Source organism: Bombyx mandarina, chromosome 12 (genome assembly GCF_030267445.1).
Source record: "Bombyx mandarina strain Sakado chromosome 12, ASM3026744v2".
Lineage (NCBI taxonomy): Eukaryota > Metazoa > Arthropoda > Insecta > Lepidoptera > Bombycidae > Bombyx > Bombyx mandarina.
The window spans coordinates 10,744,119-10,758,498 of NC_143219.1; positions in this window are offsets into that span (position 1 = coordinate 10,744,119).

Genomic DNA, 14,380 nt, shown 5'->3' on the forward strand with positions numbered 1-14,380 from the left:
AACAAGTTTGACAAAGCCTCGTGACAAGACCGAGAATCTTTTTTTAAATAAATAAATGGTATTCGATTTTTAAAACCAAGGAGTTTTCAATTAAAAAGATTTTAATATGACAGGAACAGTGGAAATATTCCATTCCCGATACTTTTAGTGCAGCCTAGTACTATCGACAGTATTCGGTAGATAAATAATATTATTCTCTGACGTAAAAATTACCTACTATCCGTCGTGTTAGTCTTAAAATATCCCTAAAACCATTACTTTGTTACCGTTAAAATAACTAGTTAATATAAATTACCGAATAAACTATTATTAAATTTCTATAAATGTATTATACATACATTCAAAGATTACATTACAAGATCATTGCTTTAGTTATGGATTCCGTAGGTATTGTGAATTCGTTCCAATTACAAGAAACTCCTTCCATCGCACCTCATTCAATTTACCAATTTGAATACAATACAGGCGGGATACCGACTCAGTCGGCTCTTATAAGTGGCGTTTAGAATTCTGAATCGGTTGCTTTGAGATTCACACACAATCTTTTGTCATATTTTATCGGGTAGATTGAAATGCTCGATGGCCAGGATATCATTTTAGGCTTTTTTATTATTGCTTCAGTGGGTGGACGAGCTCACGGCTCACCTGATGTTAAGTGGTTACCGGAGCCCATAGACATCTACAAAGTAAATGCCGCCACCTACCTTGAGACATGAGTTCTAAGTTCTCAGTTCTTACAACGGCTGCCCCGCCCTTCAAACCGAAACGCATTACTGCTTCACGACAGAAACAGGCAGGGTGGTGGTACCCATTTTAATTGGAAAAATTGTTACCCGCCTGCAGGATTCGAACACCGTTGCATCGCCACATACGAATGCACCCATCGTCTTATCCTTTAGGCCACGACGACTTCTAAAGTAGACTTCTAGTTGTATGAATATCGTTGCATGTATTATGTGGAATTACTTAGTATTTAGTATAATGAAAGATAAAAATACACTATCAATAATGAAATGAAATCAATGGTTTGAGGTGGGCTCGCATCTCAGTTTTAGATTGAGGGTCACGATATCATAGATACGACAGCATCGCTTTCGGCAGGCATCTATTTCGACAATAAAATAATACTATATATATAATATGTATAGTAATACTACGAAGTGTTATATAATTATATTATAATTTATAAGTATAAAGCTTATCGACACCTTTTAAATAAAAAAGAAACGATTGACAGACTGAGGAAAAAATGATACGTATGTACTTAATTGTTTTGTCTATCTATATCTTTAATGTTCAAAGAATTTATTTTTCATTGGTACAACATGCTAATTTAAGATTACGATTTCAAAATAGAATTATTATTATAGACGCGTATTCTCAAAGAAAATTATAATTGTAAATAATTTGCATAGTTTTAGTCGCACATCTGTTTAAATATTGAGATTGTATAAAGTGGCAAATGTTAATTTATTTCAATATTTTTGGTAAAGAGCAAGGCCCACTCTAAAGTCAACATCAAATTACATAATTACTGACAAGTAAAATATTTCCTTTATAAAATTTGATGGGATTACGATAAAAACACAGTTTGCTATCTAATCGTAATTATTGCATTTAACTATGCGAATTATTAAAATAAATAAATAATATATAATAAAATATATATCCCACAAACTTGAAATATTCAAAAATATATTTTTCTTATTTTCTTCTTTTTCTCCACCTTATCCCCCACTAGGTGGGGTCGGCACAGCAATTTTTTTCTTTCACTCTCTTCTATCAGCCGTCATCTCAACACTCACTCCTCTCTCTCTCTCTCTCATATCTTCATTCACACATTCTACCCATGTCTTCTTCGGTCGCCCTCTTTCCCCTCTACCTTGCACTACCATTTCTATACATTTCCTAGTCACATGCATCTTCTCTGTACGCATCACATGTCCATACCACGCTACTGCGAAGGCTATTTCTCGAATAAAAATATTATGGTATACGGTAGGTACTAAAACAGGAATTTCATGCAACTTCCCATTTAGGTACATTTAAAAGTCTAACAATATCATTCTACGATGACAGAAAAAAGTTTTTTCTATCAATCACTGTCAAACGTTTGTCGAATAATCAACCAAATAATATATTTGTTACAAATTTTCTTTGAAGTGTATGTATTATTAATTAACACATTGAAATGCCGACGAATTGAACAAGTGTTTCTAAAATGATCTATTAGGTTATATAAGTAATAATGTTTAAGTAAGTTTTGCATCTAAATTATAATGATTCGACCGAATCAGTTCTGAATTACTTTGTATCTATATTTTTAACAATATTTTGTTATTTCAAATAACATGAAATATATCTTCTTTATAAATAACATTATAACTTTAATAGGCAACGATTTTTAGTTTTCCAGAGTCCCTAATATTTCGGCGTTGTCGCAAGTGCCATTTTTCATTTGGTCATGTTGCACGTAGGGATACCAGCAATTTGGAACGCCTTGTGGTAACCGGTTAAATAGAGGGAAAAAAGCCTAGGGGTAGAGGTCCCAAACGATGGTTGGACCAAATAGCGGAGGAACTGAGGATACCTATCAGCGACGCACTCCACCGGGCTGGAGGGCGGGATCGATGGAGACAGTTGGTTGACGAAATCGGACGGAGTCACGATCCTCAGCAGTGAGGGACCGATCGAAGAGAGAGAGTCGCAAGTGCCATTATCACCGGTGGACGGCGGGTAAAGTATTATGAGTGGACGTATCTGTCTAACTCCTTTTAAGTACGTTTCGACTTGTAGAATATTAATCGCTTTTCTTGACGTGTCTTAAAAGTGTGATAGATAAAACACAAAAAACAAGGTAATTAAAAGTGACTTTACTGTCACCAAGAAAATACCGATGCGGTATGACGAAAATTCCGAACTTCTGTAATTTTATAAGTATATTCATAGCACGAATTGATGTATAGCGTTTTTCAATAGGGGCGCTCCATCTTTGACAACTCATATGTGGCGGCCATATTGGTAAAGCGATAGCTGTCAAATTTGGCATGAACACTTATATATGTAGTCGTGACATTTCACCATGGAACGCTCGGCATGCTAGGCTTCCGGCGGTATCATCGGCCTTCATTTCTTCAAAGATGCGCAAGCAACCACGCTCACTGTCAATGGCGGCCGATGTCGGACGATGATAACAAACTTTTTGTGGCTTAGGATAGATGGTATGGATCCTATAAACATGTGGCTCCAACAGGACGGCGCCACTTGCCATACAGCACGAGAAACATAAAATTTATTGGATGAGAAATTCGAAGGCTTCGTCAACTCGCGTAGTGGCGACATCAACTGATCACCGAGATCATGTGACTCAACACCGCTCGACTACTTTTGTGGGGCTACGTGAAACCTCTAGTCTATGCAGACAAACCACAGTCTATTGCCGCCCTGAAGTCCAACATAACTCGCGCTCTTCGTGAAATTGAGCCCCATTTATGCGAAGATATCATACAAAGTTGATCCACCAGGATGCACCACCTACAGCGGAGTCGCGGCGACCATTTGGCCGAAATTATATTCCACACATAAAGTCATCGAATACTCTTTAAAATAAAATTTCTAGCAATACTTATCACTTAAACAGGCTTTCTTATTTTATTTTTAAACTTAAGCGCTCTTAATGAAAACCCTTTATTTACAAAATAAAACTAATATAATTTATCAAGATGATAATGGCAGTCGCTCTTGTCTGTTTTTTTTACTACTACAGGAATACAACAAAATCTTCGTTCACACAAATCCTCCGTGTTTGCTATTTTCACCTTTGTAATACCTATTAGGTTTTTCCTCTGATTTTTTGCCTTTGCCTGACGACATATGAAATTTAACGTAATATTTTACTACTTTTCTTCGTGTACATACATGTATGTGCATTTTGTGAAATAAATAACGTTTCAAGAAACAATCGCCGATGCGTTACTCGTGGTTCATACACAGAAATAAAAAAATATATACTAGAACAATGAACCTAAAACTAAAAAAAGATGTGTGGTGTCGTGGGACACCGGATAGGAACGAAGTTCCCAATTATAAAAATATTAATTTAAAGTTCTATTCGATGTATGAAGAAAGAGAGAGAGAGAGACAGACAGACAGACAGAGAAACATGCGACGCCGCACAGCTTACAATAGCTTACTATAGCAAAAAGTGTCGTGACACTTTTCGTAAGAATTTATAGCAACAAGTGTCGTGACAACTTTTCGTAAGAATTTATAGCAAAAAGTGTCGTGACAACTTTTCGTAAGAATTTTTTCCGTCTAGCCCCCTTTCACAACGCGCGATAAAGAACTTCGTTCCAAAAAACAATACTATGAACTAAATTACTATTGTTGAAACGCTATCTCGAGAAACTGTACTCATTACGCGAACCAATCGGATACGAGCAATGTCACGCGATAAGCGCCTACACGTTGATTGGTCAGAATGACGGATCTAAAACGTGTCGTGACAACTTTTCGTAAGAATTTTTTCCGTCTAGCCCCCTTTCACAACGCGCGATAAGAAACTGCGTTCCAATAGCTTACTATAGCAAAAAGTGTCGTGACAACTTTTCGTAAGGATTTATAGCAAAAAGTGTCGTGACAACTTTTCGTAAGAATTTATAGCCAAAAGTGTCGTGACAACTTTTCGTAAGAATTTATAGCCAAAAGTGTCGTGACAACTTTTCGTAAGAATTTATAGCCAAAAGTGTCGTGACAACTTTTCGTAAGAATTTATAGCCAAAAGTGTCGTGACAACTTTTCGTAAGAATTTATAGCAAAAAGTGTCGTGACAACTTTTCATAAGAATTTTTTCCGTCTAGCCCCCTTTCACAACGCGCGATAAGGAACTTCGTTCCAAAAGTGTCGTGACAACTTTTCGTAAGAATTTATAGCAAAAAGTGTCGTGACAACTTTTCGTAAGAATTTTTTCCGTCTAGCCCCCTTTCACAACGCGCGATAAAGAACTTCGTTCCAAAAAACAATACTATGAACTAAATTACTATTGTTGAAACGCTATCTCGAGAAACTGTACTCATTACGCGAACCAATCGGATACGAGCAATGTCACGCGATAAGCGCCTACACGTTGATTGGTCAGAATGACGGATCTAAAACGTGTCGTGACAACTTTTCGTAAGAATTTTTTCCGTCTAGCCCCCTTTCACAACGCGCGATAAGAAACTGCGTTCCAATAGCTTACTATAGCAAAAAGTGTCGTGACAACTTTTCGTAATAAATTATAGCCAAAAGTGTCGTGACAACTTTTCGTAAGAATTTATAGCCAAAAGTGTCGTGACAACTTTTCGTAAGAATTTATAGCAAAAAGTATCGTGACAACTTTTCATAAGAATTTATAGCATAAAGTGTCGTGACAACTTTTCGTAAGAATTTATAGCAAAAAGTGTCGTGACAACTTTTCGTAAGAATTTATAGCAAAAAGTGTCGTGACAACTTTTCGTAAGAATTTATAGCAAAAAGGGTCGTGACAACTTTTCGTAAGAATTTATAGCAAAAAGTGTCGTGACAACTTTTCGTAAGATTTATAGCAAAAAGTGTCGTCACAACTTTTCGTAAGAATTTATAGCAAAAAGTGTCGTGACAACTTTTCGTAAGAATTTTTTCCGTCTAGCCCCCTTTCACAACGCGCGATAAGGAACTTCGTTCCAAAACCAAAAATATAATAACTAAAATATATTATTAAAGTTGTTCCTTTAGACAAGGTTCCGAAGATACAGGCACCGTTCCTCCTTTGAAAGCTAGACTAATTCTTTGTAGCTGTAGGTAGCTGCCAACTCTTCGATCTCCTGTGATGTCGACTAGCCTTTTTGCTCCTTCTCCTCCTCCTTAAAAAGTCTTATAGCGCTAGGACCCCACGGATCAAGGGTCTCGACACCGAATGGGACAAATTCATATTCGGAGCCTAGACCCCTGCATTTACATACTTTAGCTTTTTCAGCCGCTTCACAAGCCGTACCAGCTCTGTTGTTGATTCCATGTAGATGGGAAGGTGTCCGAACAGGTTGCATCCCATACCAGCACCCGGCCCATCTTCCATGGAATCAAACTCATACCGTCCGGTCTCTTGCCATCGTCTCTTGCAATACCAGTCGGTTCAAGTAGACTTGGCACGTTGACGGTGGCAAGGGACCGGCGTATGATATTGTTAAGTACGGCATGTCTCGAGAAGCGGTCTGCACTTTTTTGGCATGACAGTCCGTGATGGGAGTCCGCGCGGGTGGGTACCACCACCCTGCCTATTTCTGCCGTGAAGCAGTAATGCGTTTCGGTTTGAAGGGTGGAGCAGCCGTTGTAACTTACTTGAGACCTTAGAACTTATATCTCAAGGTTGGTGGCGCATTTACGTTGTGGATGTGTATGGGCTCCAGTAACCACTTAACACCAGGTGGGCTGTGAGCTTGTCCATCCATCTAAGAAAAAAAATATAAAAAAAATGTCCTAGCTTGTCGACATCACTGCTAAAGGGATATTTATGAGGGGCGCAGACCGGAACCCCAAGCCGTAGATGTTCAATTATTACATGATATTGATGTAAAAATAAATAATGAGACAAAAAGGAAACAGATCTATTCGTCACATAATTGTGTGCGACGTAGGAATCTAACCCACGACCTTCGGCCCAGCAGTCAGGGGCGCTAACTACTACACGACCGAGTCAGTAAAATTTATTTGTTTATTGTTTTGGTTAGTCGTTTAATTTTTGTTACTATACATTAATAATATAAAATCTGAATTACAAAAACCTACAAAAATATATTTTTTTTACCAATTTATTATAATATGTGACTGTGTAGTGTGTACATTTGTTTTAATATATCTCTTTTAATTAACATAAACTTACGAACTTAATAATTCTGATACAAAGCTTATTTGAATTGGTACTGGGTTTATTGGAAATATCCTTCAAAAATACAAGCATTCGTACAAAACGATCAGCTGACAGCACTGATAGTTTTTAAGACAAACACAAAAAATTATACATTTGAAATAATATGTTTTTGCCCAATGTAACACGGCTAAGAATATTTTTTTAGTCGTGGGTAGTGTGTATCTGTGTATTATCCATGTTGTATATTTTAAGTTCACGTCGGTAGGAGCAACAATCACGCCTATTTCTATGGCGAAGTAGTACCTAATACTTTCGGATTTGATGGGTAGGACAGCTGTTCTGTTCTACAGCTGAAACTTGGACCTCAATGAGAAGAATTCGCGTTGCGAAGTCTGTAGGTTCTTATAACCATACACAAGATGACCGTGAACTTGTTTACACATCGTTGTGCTCAATGCGTTTTTGCGTCATTTTGGAAACTTTATTTTGTTTTTTCGATTTGTTTCAATATTCACGCAAGATTCGAAGGAAGATTCGAAGGTGGTAGGACCTCTTGTGAGTCCGCACGGGTAGGTACCACCGCCCCGCCTATTTCTGCCGTGAAGCAGTAATGCGTTTCGGTTTGAAGGGTGGGGCAGCCGTTATGACTATACTGAGACCTTAGAACTATATCTCAAGGTGTGTGGCGCATTTTACGTTGTAGATGTTTATGGGCTCTAGTAACCACTTAACACCAGGTGGGCTGTGAGCTCGTCCACACATCTAAGCAATAAAAAAAAAATAAAAAAAAATAATATTTCAGGCACAAACAAATGCAGTAGGTACGCATTATATGTATTTATAGATAGTCGTTTGAAGGGAGTCACATCGTCTTCCCAACATCACTTCAAGCATCATCTCCCGTATTAGTCGCGGTAAAACCTTCCCCGCGATAACTCAACTCAAATACGTAATGACTTATGCAAGTGTAATAATAATAATAATAATATAACTCTTTATTCAACACCACATGGTAGTAGGTATATAAAACAAATAATAGACGGTGACATAAATTGGTGGCCTTATCGCTGAAAGCGATCTCTTCCAGGCAACCTTGCAGGGAGAGGAATAAGCAAACTAGCATGGACGGTGCTAAATCTTAATAAACTTACATAAAAATATATACTTATATACACATACTGTGAAAAATAAATACAATATAAGAGAGACTTACATACGATTAAATACACTTAATCGACCAAAACCGTTATACACGGGAGCTCTCTTCTTCGACGTCGCAAAAGCGTTCGACAAAGTCTGGCACAATGGTTTGATTTTCAAACTATTCAACATGGGCGTGCCGGATAGTCTCGTGCTCATCATACGGGACTTCTTGTCGAACCGCTCTTTTCGATATCGAGTCGAGGGAACCCGCTCCTCCCCACGACCTCTCAGCTGGAGTCCCGCAAGGCTCTGTCCTCTCACCCCTCCTATTTAGCTTATTCGTCAACGATATTCCCCGGTCGCCGCCGACCCATTTAGCTTTATTCGCCGACGACACGACTGTTTACTATTCTAGTAGAAATAAGTCCCTAATCGCGAAGAAGCTTCAGAGCGCAGCCCTAGCCCTAGGACAGTGGTTCCGAAAATGGCGCATAGACATCAACCCAGCGAAAAGTACTGCGGTGCTATTTCAGAGGGGAAGCTCCACACGGATTTCCTCCCGGATTAGGAGGAGGAATCTCACACCCCCGATTACTCTCTTTAGACAACCCATACCCTGGGTCAGGAAGGTCAAGTACCTGGGCGTTACCCTGGATGCATCGATGACATTCCGCCCGCATATAAAATCAGTCCGTGACCGTGCCGCGTTTATTCTCGGTAGACTCTACCCCATGATCTGTAAGCGGAGTAAAATGTCCCTTCGGAACAAGGTGACACTTTACAAAACTTGCATAAGGCCCGTCATGACTTACTCGAGTGTGGTGTTCGCTCACGCGGCCCGCACACACATAGACCCTCCAATCCCTACAATCCCGCTTTTGCAGGTTAGCTGTCGGGGCTCCGTGGTTGGTGAGGAACGTTGACCTACACGACGACCTGGGCCTCGAATCAATTCGGAAATACATGAAGTCAGCGTCGGAACGATACTTCGATAAGGCTATGCGTCATGATAATCGCCTTATCGTTGCCGCCGCTGACTACTCCCCGAATCCTGATCATGCAGGAGCCAGTCACCGTCGACGCCCTAGACACGTCCTTACGGATCCATCAGATCCAATAACCTTTGCAGTAGATGCCTTCAGCTCTAATACTAGGGGCAGGCTTAGGGACCCCGGTAACCGTACTCGTCGAACTCGACAAAGAGGTCGACGTGCAACCTAACCCATGCATCAGTCCGCTGAGTTTCTCGCCGGATCTTCTCAGCGGGTCGCGATTCCGATCCGGTAGTAGATTCATTCGCGAAACAATTGCTCTTGAGTTGTTAGGTCTCCTTCGGAGGCGCTCGGGCAGTTGTTAGCAAATCCCACCCCTCTTGGCTGAGCCTTTGCTGGCCCACCTGTCCTGGTGAAACTGGAAAGGCCTTCGGGCCACCAGTAAACCTTCAATCATAAAAAAAAAAAAAACGATTAAATACAAATAAATACTAAAAATATGCAAGTAAAAACAAAATAAGTAGCAACTTATACAGTTATATCGTAGGAGCCATATTATTGTGCAAGGTAGTGCGATTTTAATCTGAACATGAAAATTTCCGACGATCGTTCGATGCTTAAGGGTATACAAGTGTAATGTTCGCTCACGCAGCTAGCATTCACATAAACACCCTCCAGGTTATTCAATCTCTTTTTTTTTATCCTACCTAAGCTAAGAGCCTTGAGAGGATATATCAGCGTAACCTTAACTAGTAGGTGAGCTCATGGGGTTCAAATCTGACGACGTTGCTAACACGAACCTTAGCAAGAGCCGTGCTTCGCAGAATCTACCACCGGATCGGAAACGCGACCCACTGAGAAGATTCGGCGAGAAACTCAGTGGGTGACGGGTTCGACGAGAACGATGACTGGTGCCTGAGGTACCTAAAAGCACCGTTAGTGGATCGGGAGGATCCGAAATGACGTGTTTGGGGCGACGTCGACTGCTTTCCATTCTGTCCGCAGGATCGGGAATGTAGCTACCGGCGGCCACGATGAGAAGGTTCTCGTGTCGTCCCGCTTTATCGAAGTGGCGCATCGACGCTGACTGAAGATACTTACTGATGGACTCTAAGTCCAGGTCGTCATGGAGGTCGACGTTCCTGACGAACCACAGAGCTCCAACGGCTATCCTGCAAAAACGGGTTAGAATAACTTGGAATGATTTTAAGTTAGTACGGGCCGCGTGAGCGAACACTACAATTGCATAGGTCATGACGGGGCGTATGCAAGTTTTATAGAGTGTCACCTTATTTCTAAGGGACAATTTACTTCCACTGCATATCATCGGGTAGAGGCGTCCTAGTATGAAGGCGACACGGTCGCGTACCGTCTTTATGTGGGGGCGGAATGTCATCCCTCTGTCGAGGGTGACGCCTAAGTATTTGACCTTCGGGGCCCACGGTATGGGTTGGTCGTACATGATGATTGGCGAATGGCGGAGGTGGAGGTGTTAACGTGCCTAGTCGGGAGTGATTCAATCTCGTTTTTGCAGTATAGCTACCTGAGCACCATGGTATCTGAGGAATGTAGATCTTCACTACGATTTAGAATTTGAACCGATTAATAAGTGTCTGAAGACAGCGTCAGAACGTTTCTTCGAGAAAGTGGCGCGCCACGATAACCCTTTCACTGTAGCCCCATCGAATTTCATTCTCAACCCAAACGACGGGGCAACTCACAGACGCCCGTCGCCCTAAGCATGTCATTGCGGATTCTCCTGATCCATTCTTGGTGCTTATAGGCATTCCAAACACCGGTCACCATTCTTATCGAACTCGTCGAATGCGGTGAAGAGGTCGACGTGCGGCCTAATTCCTAGACACAATCCACTAAGTTTCTCGGCGGATTTTCTGAGCGGTTCGCTATTTTGATCCGGTGTGGTGGATTCAGGGAAGCACTGCTTTCCCAGAAAAAGTGTTAGCGAGCTCTTTCAGGTTGAGCCCCGTGCGCTCGGCTATCAAACAGTGAGTGAAACTAGTGAAACTAGAATAAGTAAGGAAATAATGAGTCTTAAATACGGAGGATAACTCATATCGGAGTTTTAATGTATGTAGAAGAAAATTACCAAAAATACACTGTACTGAAAGAAGGATCTTAAAAAAGGTAGGAAGCGGGTTGGCTCTGCCCCTAGCATTGCTAAAGCCCATGGGCAATGGTAATCATTTACCATCAGGTGGGTCTTATGCTCGTTTGCCTACAAAGGAAATAAAAAATTAATAAATACTACACTACTTATTAACAGCAGTGAAAAATAATAGACGGAGGAAATCGCTTTTTGATCTTATTATTTCCATAAAGTACACCCAGAACATTTGCTCGCCCATTTTCAAGTCTAGATTTTAGCTACCATAAAATCAGCACGTAAGGCCTTATATCGCTGCGTGTGCTTGTCATCTCATTGCTTGTGGACGTCAATAATACTAGCACGTAGCCAAGCCATCGCCTACCGAGGACTTTTAAAAAATTTCACTGTGCGAGTAGATACAATCTACGCTAAAATATTTCATCTACAATACTTTAAGTATCTTACATTATAATATTTAATGGAAAATAATTTTAACTGCAAAAAGATAACATTCGTCAGGGTGCAAAGCTACATGCTCCCGTCTAGCATGACTCGACTGCATGACGGTTAATGTACCATCATGTCATTATTCTATCGTTATCGAGAAATAAACACATAACAAAACGTTCATTACTAATTTACAAAAAGGTCAAAAAAACAGATTATGCTTTTCTCGAGCTGATTACATTATTCATTTATTATGGAACTAGATGAAAACCGTCACGTATTGCACAATTTATCATTGTTGAATTTTTAATTTGTTTTGAGTGATTACTATAATATTTAGATTCAAATAGAGGTTATTAGAAGACTGAGATCGTTCCTAAAGCCGTAAAGGGAATAAAGAACTGTCTTACATATATTACTGTTAGGCACGAAATACCCATTTTAATAGAAAATTAAAAGGCCCCGTATCAAAACTGTTATTTGTTTTATCGAAGGCACTTTATACCACTGCTCCAAAAATACGGTAAAATATATCTCAGTTTCCCTTAGATTTCTAAATATAAACCGAGTGAATAAGCGGAATCATTAGCGGTATGACGCATCATGTCCGTGATAACACAATTAAAGGTCTTGCACTAAACGCAATTCTAAATCAAAGATACCAATTGCGATATGAAATCCAGGCCCAGATAGTAATGAAATAAACGTCAGCTGTATTTTTGCCGTACTATTCACGGTACTTTAAAATCATTCTCTCAAATCCTTCACGGCCTTTATTACTTACTTAATTCCTTTAACGGCCGTCTGGTGTAGTGGTAAGTGACATGGTCACTACACAAGGGGGTCGCGGGTTCGAATCCCGCTAAGGGAAGGTGTTTGTATGATAAATATAAATGTCTTTTCCAGGGTTATGGATGTATCTTAAATATATGTATGTGTATAATAAAAATCTTACATTTATTTCCGTTATCTGGTACCTGTAACACAAGTTCTTTACGAACTTATCACGGGACCAGTTAACGTGGTGTGATTGTTAGTAAATATTTATTTATTTATTATTTATTCATTGATTGATTCCTTTCTTTCTCTTTAGTTTCTTCTGTCTTGGACCGCAATAATTAAGCTGTGACAGGCTTGTTGCCTGGATATCGGCAGTGCACTGATGTAGTCCTTTGCCTGTACTGCGGCGCGGTGTTAGAAGCTCCATGTTCCTCCTCCTGAACTAACGACATGGATTTGTGTTACCACGACCCCCTGCTCATCTCCATATCTCTTCTATCATGCTTCTGAAAGGATTATCATTTCGAATACACTAGTCTATATTGCGTGATTTCTAGCATTGACTTTTATATTTCACGCAACGAATAAGGAGTTTAACAGTTGTTGCATGCGATAGTCATCACAATCTCAAGGATAAGACGTTGAGTGCATTTGTATCGATGCAAATGTGCCGGTGTTCGAATGTTCGGTGTCCCGCAGGCAGGTACTAATTTTTCTAATGAAATACGTACATAATAAATGTTCTCGATTGACTTCCACGGTGAAGGAATAAAGTCGTGTAATAGAAATAAAACCCGCAAAAATTATAATTTGTATAATTACTGGTGGCACGACGTGTGAGTCCGCACTGGTAGGTACCACCAGACCACCACCCTGCCTATTACAGCCGTGAAGCAGTACTGCTTTTCAGTTTAAAGGGAAGGGCAGCCGTTGTACTCTAAATACTGAGCCTTTAGAATTCAATCTCAAGATAGGTGGCCCAAAGATGATAGATAGGTAGATAGATGTCTTTGGTCTCCATTTGAGCCCATAGACTTCTACAATGTAAATGCGCCACCCACCTAGAGATATTATAAGTTCTAAGGTCTCAGTATAGTTACAACGGCTACCCCACCCTTCAAACCGAAACGCATTACTACTTCACGGCAGAAAAAGGCGGGGTGGTGGTACCTACCCGTGGTATATCCCTATGTATGCTTAAATCTTTAAAACTACACCACGGATTTTGATGCGTTTTTTTTAATAGATAGAGTGATTGAAGAGGAAGATTTATATGTATAATAACATCCATTAAATAGTGGAGAAATCAATAATACATTACAGTTTCCGAAGCGAAGCGAGGGCGGGTCGCTAGTTGCTTATATGAGTGAGCGAGCTCACGGCCCACCTGGTGTTGAGTGGTTCCCGGGGCTAATAAACAACGTAAATGCCGTATTGAGTGCCGTATTACCCATATTGAGAAATGAGTTCTAAAGTCTCCGTTTTTTCAGTAGTAGGCTGGAAATGAAATAAATCTATACTGAGACCTTAGAACTTATATCTCAAGGTGGGTGGCGCATTTACGTAGTAGATGTCTATGGGCTCCAGTGACCACTTATAATAACAACAGGTGGGCTGTGAGATCGTCCAGCCACCACAGCACAAAAAAAAAAAACAAAAAAAATCGCATATACCTTTAATAGGGGCGCTGTTACAATTGCATACTTTGTAATAACTTTTACGCTATTGGGAATGTTAAAATCTCACACTAAGCACACAGATATTCACGTGCAAATGACGTATTGGAACGTCGTCATAGAAAGAGTTTGTAAATTCGATTTGTCACTCAAGGACAAAACATATTTATTCGTTTCCTCAAAAATAGCATTTCGGAGGCAATTAGTAAACGAGAAAGTAGTTTGCTTATTGTATGTGCCTACTAACAAAATTATAGTTTACTAAACCTTTGACCGTGGGGAAAACAGTCATTTTTGTTTCCCTATTTCTTGGAATAGTGTAACTAATTTATTAAATACGTTAATAATT